This window comes from Manacus candei, unplaced genomic scaffold (assembly GCF_025592945.1).
Source record: "Manacus candei isolate 608988 ecotype Guabito, Panama unplaced genomic scaffold, ASM2559294v1 h1tg000048l, whole genome shotgun sequence".
NCBI lineage: Eukaryota > Metazoa > Chordata > Aves > Passeriformes > Pipridae > Manacus > Manacus candei.
Genome location: NW_026138096.1, coordinates 14,988,075 through 14,998,550, shown reverse-complemented (window position 1 = coordinate 14,998,550; position 10,476 = coordinate 14,988,075).

Here is a 10,476-nt window from a genome sequence, read left to right as displayed (position 1 = left end):
GTTCTGTTCTCCCTGTCAGGGTTTGTCAAGCCCCAAATCCTGCCTGGCATGAGTTATTCATCTGAGTGGATCTGCCCCCCACCCAGTTCCACTCTGCCTCCTGTGGTAAAATCCAGTGCAGGGCGTTTTATCCCTTTTCCCACTGTTTTCCCCTCTTTTTCTGCCCAAACATGGAGAAAGCTGGAGCACGAGCTGTGCAGGTGCCACCCCGTGTGAGATCCTATAAAGTGCTGCAGAGAACCCCTGGGATGGCCTCCACAGCAGTTTGGGGCCGGAAGGGAAGGCTCTGGGTGATATTTAGGGGTGACACCGCCCAAGTGCCCAGCCCCAGGTGCCCAGGGGACCCTCCCAGCCCCCTCCCCATGCCAGGGGACACACTGTGCTCTTTGTGAACTGGGTCATGAAAGGAGTCAAAGTCACTGCTGGGGGTTTGTTTCCATGAGTGTGACCAGGTCCCTGGGACAGGGGCGAGGCTGAGCCTCCTAAATCCTCCCCAAAGCCTCCCAAATTAAAACCTGTGCTCACCAATGACCTTCCAAATCTCGGCACTGCCCTGGGCTGCCCCTGGCTCGGGGGGGGGGGGCGGTGAGAGGCTGCAGGCAAGTCCCTCTGCCCCTTATTAAAGGTTTCTCAGCAGAAGGGGGAAGATGACCTTTATTTTCCCATCCAGAAATGCTGAGCTCGGGTGTTCCAGCCGGGAACTCCGAGTGCCCAGCGAGCTCCTCGCTCACAAACAAGAGCTGCCTTTGCCCAAAGGCCAAAGGTAAATGAGCTGTTCCTGTCCAAGGTGCTCCCAGGGAGGGGGGAAAGGGCTGGTGGTGCCCACACCTCCCACGTAGGGCCCCCCCATCCCGTGGGCACAGCCCCTGAGATGCCCGTGGAGGCACATCCAGCCATCCCAAAGGCTCCCACCTCTCTGTGTGACAAGGCAGAGCCTTTGTAGGGAATTCTGGGGGCCGTGGCTGGGATTTGGTGGGTGTTCACTGAGCCTGAGAGGGTTGGAACAACAAAGGTGTTTCTGCTGAGCTGGCACTGTTCTCACGGACTCTTCTCCCTGAGACTGAACATTCCTCCTCCTGTCCCTCTTTCCAGTCCTCACTCTCAGCCCAGTGACCCATTTTTCTTCATCTTCCCTCTACGCTGTCCCCTGGATTTGGTGGCCCAAGGAGCAGCTCCACCATGGGGGATTCTGCCCCTCTGCCCCTGTCTGAGGTGAGACCCCCCTGCAGAGCTGCTCCAGCCCTGGGAACAACAGCACAAGGACGTGGAGCTGCTGCAGAGAGTCCAGAGGAGGCCCCGGAGCTGCTGCCAGGGCTGGAGCCCCTCTGCTCTGGAGCCAGGCTGGGAGAGCTGGGGGGGTTCCCCTGGAGAAGAGAAGGCTCCAGGGAGAGCTGAGAGCCCCTGGCAGGGCCTGAAGGGGCTCCAGGAGAGCTGGAGAGGGACTGGGGACAAGGCATGGAGGGACAGCACACAGGGAATGGCTTCCCAGTGCCAGAGGCAGGACCTGTAGCATATGTCCTATGAGAAGAAGCTGAGTTAGCTGGGGGGGCTCAGCCTGGAGAAAAGGAGGCTCAGGGGGGACCTTCTGGTTCTGCAACTCCCTGATAGGAGGGGAGAGCTGGGGAAGGGATCAGGCTCTGCTCCCAGGGAACAAGGGACAGGAGGAGAGGACATGGTCTTAAGCTGCACCAGGGGAAGTTTCTGTTGGACATTATTCACGGAAAGGGTGATTAAATGTTGGAAGGGGCTGCCCAGGGAGGTTTGGAGTCCCCATCCCTGGAGGTATCCAAGGAAGGACTGGATGTGGCACTCAGTTCTCTGGGCTGGGGGACAAGGTGGGATCGGGCACAGGGGGGACTTGATGATCTCAGAGGTCTTTTCCAGCCTAAATAATTCTGTGATTCTGTCAGATTGAATATCAGGAAGGAATTCCTGGCTGTGAGGGTGGGGAGGCCATGTCCCAGGTTGCCCAGAGAAGCTGTGGCTGCCCCTGGATCCCTGGAAGTGTCCAAGGCCAGGTTGGAGCAACCTGGGCTAGTGGAAGGTGTCCCTGCCCATGGCAGGGTGTTGGAACAAGATGATCTTTAAGGTGCCTTCCAACCCAAACTGTTCCATGACTCACGTTCCCTGGAGGAGCCATTTAATGAGTAACAAGGACCCTGTTGGTCCAGCAGGAGCAATGACAGATTAACCCAGTTTAGAGCCCAAGAGCAGCTGGTTTGCTGGTAAACTGTGCTGTTCCTGCGAGCTTCAAACGCCTTTAATGAGTTATTATTTAGTCTGCTATGGAGGTTAATGGGGGGACATGGCAGAAATGATCTGTGATTAATTAAACTCTCTTTATTTGGTGCAGCCAGAGCAGCTGGACTCACTGGGTTAGGAGCTAAGCTGGGACCAGCTCTGTATCTCTGACTTCTTTGGTGATCTAACCAGGCTCTGCAGACCAACAGCCCCTCCATCCTGGTGGAAAAGAGCTGCCACAAATAGGAAGTTTTCCCTGGTTTTTTGTATGCACCACCCCAAAGCCAGACTTTGTCCCACTTGCTGCCAGGCCATGTGGGATAAAACTGGGTGCATTTCAAGCCTCCTTCCCTGAATTATGGAATCATGGAATCATGGATTCACAGAACATTAAGGGGTCGGAATGGACCTTAAAGATCATTCAGTCCCAATCCCTTGCCATGGGCAGGGACACCTTCTGCTAGACCAAGTTGCTCAAGGCCTTATCCAACCTGGCTTTGTACACTTCCAGGGTTGGGGCATCCTGGGCCTCACGACCTTCACAGCAAAGAATTTTTTCCTAATATTTAACCTAAATTTCCCCTTTTTCAATTTGTACCCATTACACCTTGTCCTACCCCTACAGTTCCCAGAAGTTGAATGTCAAGGTGAATTCAGGTTGTGACCAAGCTGCTCCCGTGCCTCCCCTGGGATTTGGGGACACTGTCTCATCCTGACATTGTCTCATCCCAACACCATCTCCTGTCTCCTTTCCTCCAGCAAAGCCACTGGTTCAGATCAGCTCGTCCCTCCTCCTCCTCCTCCTCCACCCCCATCATCTGCAACCCATCATCCTCCCCCCGTCCTCAAAACCCTCCTGTGCTGACAGCTCAACCCTTCCCCAAGTGCCAAATAAATCATAGAATCAGAGAATCAGAGAATCACAGAATCATAGAATCACAGAACCATAGAATAATAGAATCACAGAATCAGCTGGGTTGGAAGGGACCTCCGAGATCATCAAGTCCAACCCTTGATCCAACCCCGCCGTGGTTCCCAGCCCATGGCACTGATGCCACATCCAGTCTCTTCTTAAACACCTCCAGGGATGGAGAATCCACCCCTTCCCTGGGCAGCCCATTCCAATGGCTGAGCACCCTCTCTGGAGAGAAATTCTTTCTAATCTCCAACCTAAACCTCCCCTGGCACAGCTCAAGACCCAGCCCTCTTGTCTTGCTGATGGTTGCCTGGGAAAAGAGCCCAACCCCCAGCTGGCTCCCCCCTCCTGTCAGGGAGCTGCAGAGAGTGAGGAGGTCTCCCCTCTTCTCTCCTCTCCTCTCCTCCAGGCAAACCCCAGCAAACCCCCGTCCTTCCTCTCGGAGCCCCTCCAAACCGAGCTTAGCCCAGAGAGGGCGAGCACTCCACGCTGCCCCCATCCCGCGGGGATCCCAGAGCGTGCCCTTCCTCAGGGATGTGCCGTGCCCGCGGTGCGGCTGCGGGAGCGGCGGCGGCGGGGCCGGGAGCCGCATTCACATTCCTGCCGCGAGCGCACTTGTCAGCCGAGCTGTCAGGCGCTGCCGTAATAGGGCCACGGCGGTCACTCGTGTTGGGAGTAAACACAGCGGAATCTGAGAAAACAAGAGCAGAGCCGAGCCCGGAGCTCCCCGGCGAGGCTGCAAAGTCTCGGCGCCCTCCCCGGCGGGGGGATGCCCCTGCCCAGCCGCCTCCCCCCCCCCCGCCTCCCCGTCGCCCCCGGGAAGGATGCTGGGCAGTGGTGGTGGCGGTCCCCGGCACCGCGGGGGGACAGGGATGTGGCATTGGAGGGCTGGGATTAAAAACCAGGCTGGTTGGGACGCGGGAGCTGGAGTGTGGGGACGGCCCTGGCCTGGAGCTGCTCAGGGACGTGGGCTATGGATCGGTGGTTTCCAGCAGAAACCCACACCCAGCTGGGGCTGGAGCGCTTGTTTCTTAATTTTTTAACTAAAAAGACGGAATTTTGCACACACCAGAGCTGCCCTGAGCCCTGTTAGGAGAGAGGGTCCCGCCTTCTCATCACCCTCCAGTATCCATCGGGGTGCCCTTCACCCCTGGGCACCTCCTGCCGTGTTCAGCCGTGTCACCAGCGCCAGGTGGGATGGATCCAGGTGGGATGGATCCAGGTGGGAAGGACCCAGCGCTGCACCAGCCCCTCATGCACAGTACAAGGAGTGTCAGGGGGTGTTCACTCAGGGCCCGAGGGGCTTGTCGGGGCTGCAGGGAGGAGGAGGAGGAGAAGGAGGAGGAGGAGAAGGAGGAGGAGGAGGAACAGCCCTGGGAATAATTAGCGCTGGCTTATTCCTTTTGGACTATTCCTCCAACTTCTAAACCCTGCAACAAAGAGGCAGGCGGCCTGAAAAGCCGTGGATTTAGGACAAAGAAGGGAATGGGGCAGCCGAGGGCGCCTGGAGCTTCGGGGCAGAGCAGGACACAGACCCCGGCCGGGCGGCCGTGCCCGTCTCCTGCTTCCATCACTCCACCCCCTCGCTCCCCAAATTCATGGAATGCTTCTTTCCCCGCTGCAACCCAGCAGCTTCCCGGTGCCCAGTGCAATTTATTCACCTCCACAAACCCTAAAAAGCCGCAAACACCACAGAATATTTCCTGCAGGCGGGGAGGGGAGCGGGCAGCCTTTATCCTCCTCCAAACCCAACCCGAAATGTTGGGGTCACTCCTCCTTTGAAATCTCCCGCGGCCTTTCTTCCCATTAAACCAGCTCCCAGCTCAGAAGTTTCTTCCCCATCCCTCCCCCCCACACACCCGTTTTGTTGGTTTTTGGTTTGTTGTTTTTTTTTTTTATTTAATAATAAAGCATCTCAGATCTCGGAGCTGCAACTCATCTCACACCTAAGCGAGATTGCGTTTTGCACAAGCCTTTCAGCTGTTTTCTCAATCTCTCCTCTGTCTCATTCTCAATTCAGGCAGTTGCTATAGGTATGTTTTAATCCCCAGCATGGTAGATTTTAATTAGTCTTTGTACAGATGGCCAATTAACATTCATTACTTTTGCCTTGAGCGATTAATTATGAGTTTGGATAGAAGGGGAGATGGAGACAGGAAAGATGGGCAGGTGAATAAAAAAAAAAAAGGGATTTTAATCAGAGTTTGGGATTTTTTTTTTCGTTCTGATTTATATATATACACACACACACACGGAAAGAGGAGGGAGAAGCAGCAACACGGTGTGAGTTGTGCTCCCATTGAATCATTCCAGACCTGGAGCCACGAGGATGGGATCCAACGGGATCTCCAGGCAGCGATGTTCAGGGCTTGGGGGCTGAATCGCATCGCAGGGACGGGGAAACTGAGGCAGGGAGCGCTGACATCCAGCTCCGCGTGCCCGGTCTGGAAATCAGCGCTTCGAGCCGGATTTGGGTGCTTGAGCATCACGGATTTGGGGTTGTAACAGTGCCAGAGCTGTGGGGACACCCGAGGGAGCAGCGACACGGAGCCACCTTCTCCTGGGTGTATCCATGTGCAGGACGGGGCCCTCAGTCCTCCCCTCACAGCGCCCGGTGACACGTCGCTAATTCTTCCTAATTGATTTTTCACGCCGGTGGGAGGGAGACGGTGACATCCAACAACAGGGCCCTGATGTCGCGGCTTTCTCCTGCATGAAAGGGGCCGGCATCTCCCCCCGGAGCCGGCATAACTTCTCCCGGGCCCGGGTAGCCATGGTGAGACGCTGCCCAAAATCCTTTCAGCGCCGCCGCCGAGCCGCTGGAGGCTGGCGATGCTCCCGTGCCTCCCGTGCCAGCCCCGCTCGCCGCAGCTATTTCGGGCACGCAGGCAGGGAGAATTAAAATAGCAAAAACCCCTCAGGGCCGTATCCTGCCCCTGCTTCCTCGGCGTTTCGTGCCGTCCCGGCGCGTGTGAAGCGCCGGCGGGTTCTGGGTTCTGCGTTTTTTGGGGGCTGTTTTGGCACCGCGGAGCGAGGAGGGGGAGAGGGAGGGGGGTGGGGAAGGGGCTGATCCTGCTCGCTTCGGGATGGCAGGGAAAGGGGAGTCGTGTGAGGATGCTGTGTGGAAGAATCCGTCCCCCTGGAGTCGGAGGGCTCCCCTCCGGTGCCTCTGGGGGGCTTTACACCCCCTCTGCCGGAATCTGGGCGTCGCTTTTTTGGGCACGGTTTAGTTTGGGCCCCAACCCGCTCGAGGCTGGCACCGCTCCGGGGAACAACTGCCCCGAAATCAGAGGCTCAGGAGGAGGAAAGAGGGTCCAGGTCCCTCCCTGCATGGCAGGGATGCAGCCACTGTGCCCTGTGCGTGAGGTGTGGGCTGGGGGGTGTGCCACCTGCATCCCAAGGAAATCCATGGATGGATGTGCCACCTTCATCCCGGGGAAATCCATGGATGGATGTGCCACCTGCATCCCAAGGAAATCCATGGGTGAATGTGCCACCTGCATCCCAAGGAAATCCATGGGTGGATGTGCCACCTGCATCCCAAGGAAATCCATGGGTGGATGTGCCACCTGCATCCCAAGGAAATCCATGGGTGGATGTGCCACCTGCATCCCAAGGAAATCCATGGGTGGATGTGCCACCTGCATCCCAAGGAAATCCATGGGTGGATGTGCCGCCTGCATCCCAAGGAAATCCATGGATGGATGTGCCACCTGCATCCCAGGGCAATCCATGGGTGGATGTGCCACCTGCATCCCAAGGAAATCCATGGATGGATGTGCCACCTACATCCCAGTGAGGCCCCTGGATGGACATGCCACCTGCATCCCAAGATAATCCATGGGTGGGTTTGCCACCTTCATCCCAGGGATATCCATGGGTGGATGTGCCTCCTGTATCCCGGGGCAATCCCTGGGTGGATGTGCCACCTTCATCCCAGGGCAATCCATGGGTGGATGTGCCACCTTCATCCCAGGACAATCCCTGGGTGGGTATGCCACCTACATCCCAGTGAGGCCCCTGGATGGATGTGCCACCTTCATCCCAAGATAATCCATGGGTGGGTTTGCCACCTTCATCCCAGGGATATCCGTGGGTGGATGTGCCTCCTGTATCCCGGGGCAATCCCTGGGTGGATGTGCCACCTTCATCCCAGGGCAATCCATGGGGGATGTGGATCCTGTACCCCAGGGCAATCCCTGGGTGGGTGTGCCACCTGCATCCCAGTGTGTTCCCTGGGTGGTTCCCAGCCCAGCCCCTGGGCATTCACCCCCAGTGGTGCTCGAGCACTGACCGAACTCATCCCACTTGTGTCCCGATGAGACTCCACAGCACTCCAGGGAAGAATTGGATGCCCTGGAGCACCAAAACCATGCTGGGCACCCACCCCAAGGACCTTTCCTGCTGCAAACACCTCTGGATGAGCTGGATCCAACCTCTGCACCCTCCAGGGATGAACATGGCCACATCCACGCCATCCCCACCAGCAACCCCCCAGTTTTTCGGGGTGTTCTTCAGGTGAAACGCAGACGGGACAAACAGGAGCCAACAGTCCCCGCTGCCTCCAAGGGCAACCAAACCCCCTCCCACCATCTCCAGCCTTCCTCTCAGGTGAGGAAGAGGAGCCTGGGAGCAGGGGAGCCTCCGCAGGGCCCCGTCCCCACCTGCAGAGCCGTGGCAGGGTATGGCCCTCTCTCAGTATCTGCCATTGAAATGTGCACATTTCCTAAAAGCAATATGGAACAGCTAAATATACTGCTCACAAATCTGTTTACACTAATAATGGCTGGGAGCCTGCCATCCATATGACTGCGAGGAACCATTGATTCAACATAAATTAGCTGAAAATTCCTTGCGGGAGGAAGAAGCTCACGGCGGTTTATATTTAATTTTTGGGGTTGTGGGTTTGTTTTTTTTTTTCTTTCCCCTCTGTCTTTCCCTTTTTTTTTTTTTTTTATTTTTTCCCTTGTCAGGGAAAAGGGGAAACGTGGAGGTGTCAGCACCAGGAGCCACGGTTGAGTTTGGCAGTGGCTCTGCTCCTTCCTCTCCTTCTCCACGGCAATGAGGACCGGGATAACCCAGCCAACCAGGATTTTTCCATGCCATCTCCAAGGCCAAACCAACACGATATTTACCCATTTCCCACCAAAAATGGAAGGTCCAAGTTGTTATTTTTGTTTAAATTTAAAAAAAAAATTGAAAAAAATTTTTAAAAAAGGAGAAAAAGGAGGAAAATACAAAAAAAGCCGCAGAAGAATTGGCAGCTCGTGGCGTATTAGTGGAAATGCTGCAGACTTGGCTCCCTCTCACCTCCCCAACATAATGTTAAATGGCATCAAGACAGTATAGCAGTCATTTACATATGTTGCTTATAGACGCCAAACTTATTAACACAATAAAACTGCTGCTGCTGAGGAGCTTTCCTGCCTATTTTTCTCCCGGAGAATGGCAGTGTTGGAAGCACCTGGCCTGCCTCGTGTGGAAACACCCGGGGCTTGCCTTTCAGATGGCACCCCGGGGGAAAATAAATAGATGAATCAGCCAGAGGCCTCCCTGCGACCACTCCCGAGGGAAAACGGGAGGGAGAGCCGCGGATTCGGGGCGTTGTGGGGTGGGGGGGATACCCCCAGCACCCCCCAGCACCCCTCACCAAGGCACATTCCCTCCCTGGACAGCCATCCAGGTGGGATGGGGCAGCTTCACCCCCTGGGATTGGCTTTAAACCCCTCTCCTCTGAGGTATTCCCAACTCCCTGTGTTCACAGCCAAGGGATGAAAACGCTGGAAGGGGCATCCATATATTTAATTTCCCGGGTGCCACATGAAAAGCGACCCCCGGTGTTTCCATTGAAGGAGACACGGAAGCTTGGTGATTCCAACACCCGTGTTCTCCCCATGGAAAAGGGGGCAGGGAAGCAGGAAAGCTCCTTGGCAGCAGTTTTATTGAGTTAATAAGTTTGGTGTCCGCAAGTGACACGTGTAAGTGGTTGATATCCTGCCTCGATGCCATTCCATGGAATATTTGGGATGGGAGGGGGAGCCAAGACTGCTGATCCCCCCTAATATAACAGTGCACCATCCCTGTGGGATTTGGGAGGGGAATCTCCCAGCATCCAAGCAGAGACAGCCTCTCTCTCCATGGTTTCTTTGCCATGGATCGGTGTGATCTTGAAGGGAATATTTCTTCCTCAGCTAATGGAGCAAAGTCAGAGTGAGCCTGAGGGGGTCAGACAGGGAGGGGTCACGCTCTGGTGCCATCCCAGGGAGCACCCAAACCCTCCCTGGGGCTGGATGTGCAATTTCCTGGGGTGAATTTTTCCCAGCTCTCCCAGAAAGATGTTTTTTCCGCAGTGATGACCCCGCCGTGCCTGGAAGAGCATTCCTAAGGGGACATCTGAGGGCCCTGGAGGGAGGTTTGTGGTGGGACATTAACTGGGAGGCCAGTCTTCACCCCCAAAAGCAGAGGGGAGGCCTGGCTGCCCCCAAACCCCGTGGCTGAGCTCTTCTTTGTGGTATAAATCCTAAAAACCGGCCTCGGGAACTTGTTGTAAAGCACAGAGCTCCTCACCAACGTCCCAAGGGGATTTAAAGGCTGGGATCTGGGATGAAGGAGACCTCCACTTCCAGCCAGGACATGGCAGTGCCACACACCCACCACTGCTGCCACCCCAGGGACCAGGATGAGCGACCAAGGTCAGGGTTTTGAGGGGCTGGATTGCAGCCCTTGTGACAGGGAAGGGCTCAGGGACCCCCAGGACCCCCCCACCAGGTCCCCAGGGAGGACCATGTCCCTTGTCTGTGGGGCAGGTGATGTCACCCACAGAGCCACATGTCCTGCTGGTCCCTGGGGCCTGCAGGTCCCAGAGCCCTGCTCTGACAAGTCATGTCCTGAGCAGGAGATGCTGACACTGCCCAAAATCCACGTGTTCCAGAGCTGGAGTGGGTGAACCAGCTCCTCACAGGCAAACAGGGGGCGTGGGGTCCCCAAGGCCAGAGGAAAGGTCCCCAAGTGCCCAACCTGTGCACATCACTTTGACTTCATGATTGGGAACACCTTTCTCTAAAATTCCAGTCCTGTGGTGCCACCTTGCTGAGTCAGCAGAAGTGACCAGAAGTGACCAGAAGTGACCAGAGCATTCCCTGTCCCAGGTGCAGCCTGGGCTGCCAATGGCTGAGGTGCCACAGCTCTTGGAAAGGTTTTTTTCAGGGCTACAGCACCTGCACCATCATCTGGAGATGTTTCAAGGCTTGGAGATGATCCCATCAGGAGCTGGGGGTTCAGTGTCTACGAGGACCTGGGCCCAAAACCCTGTTTGCTTG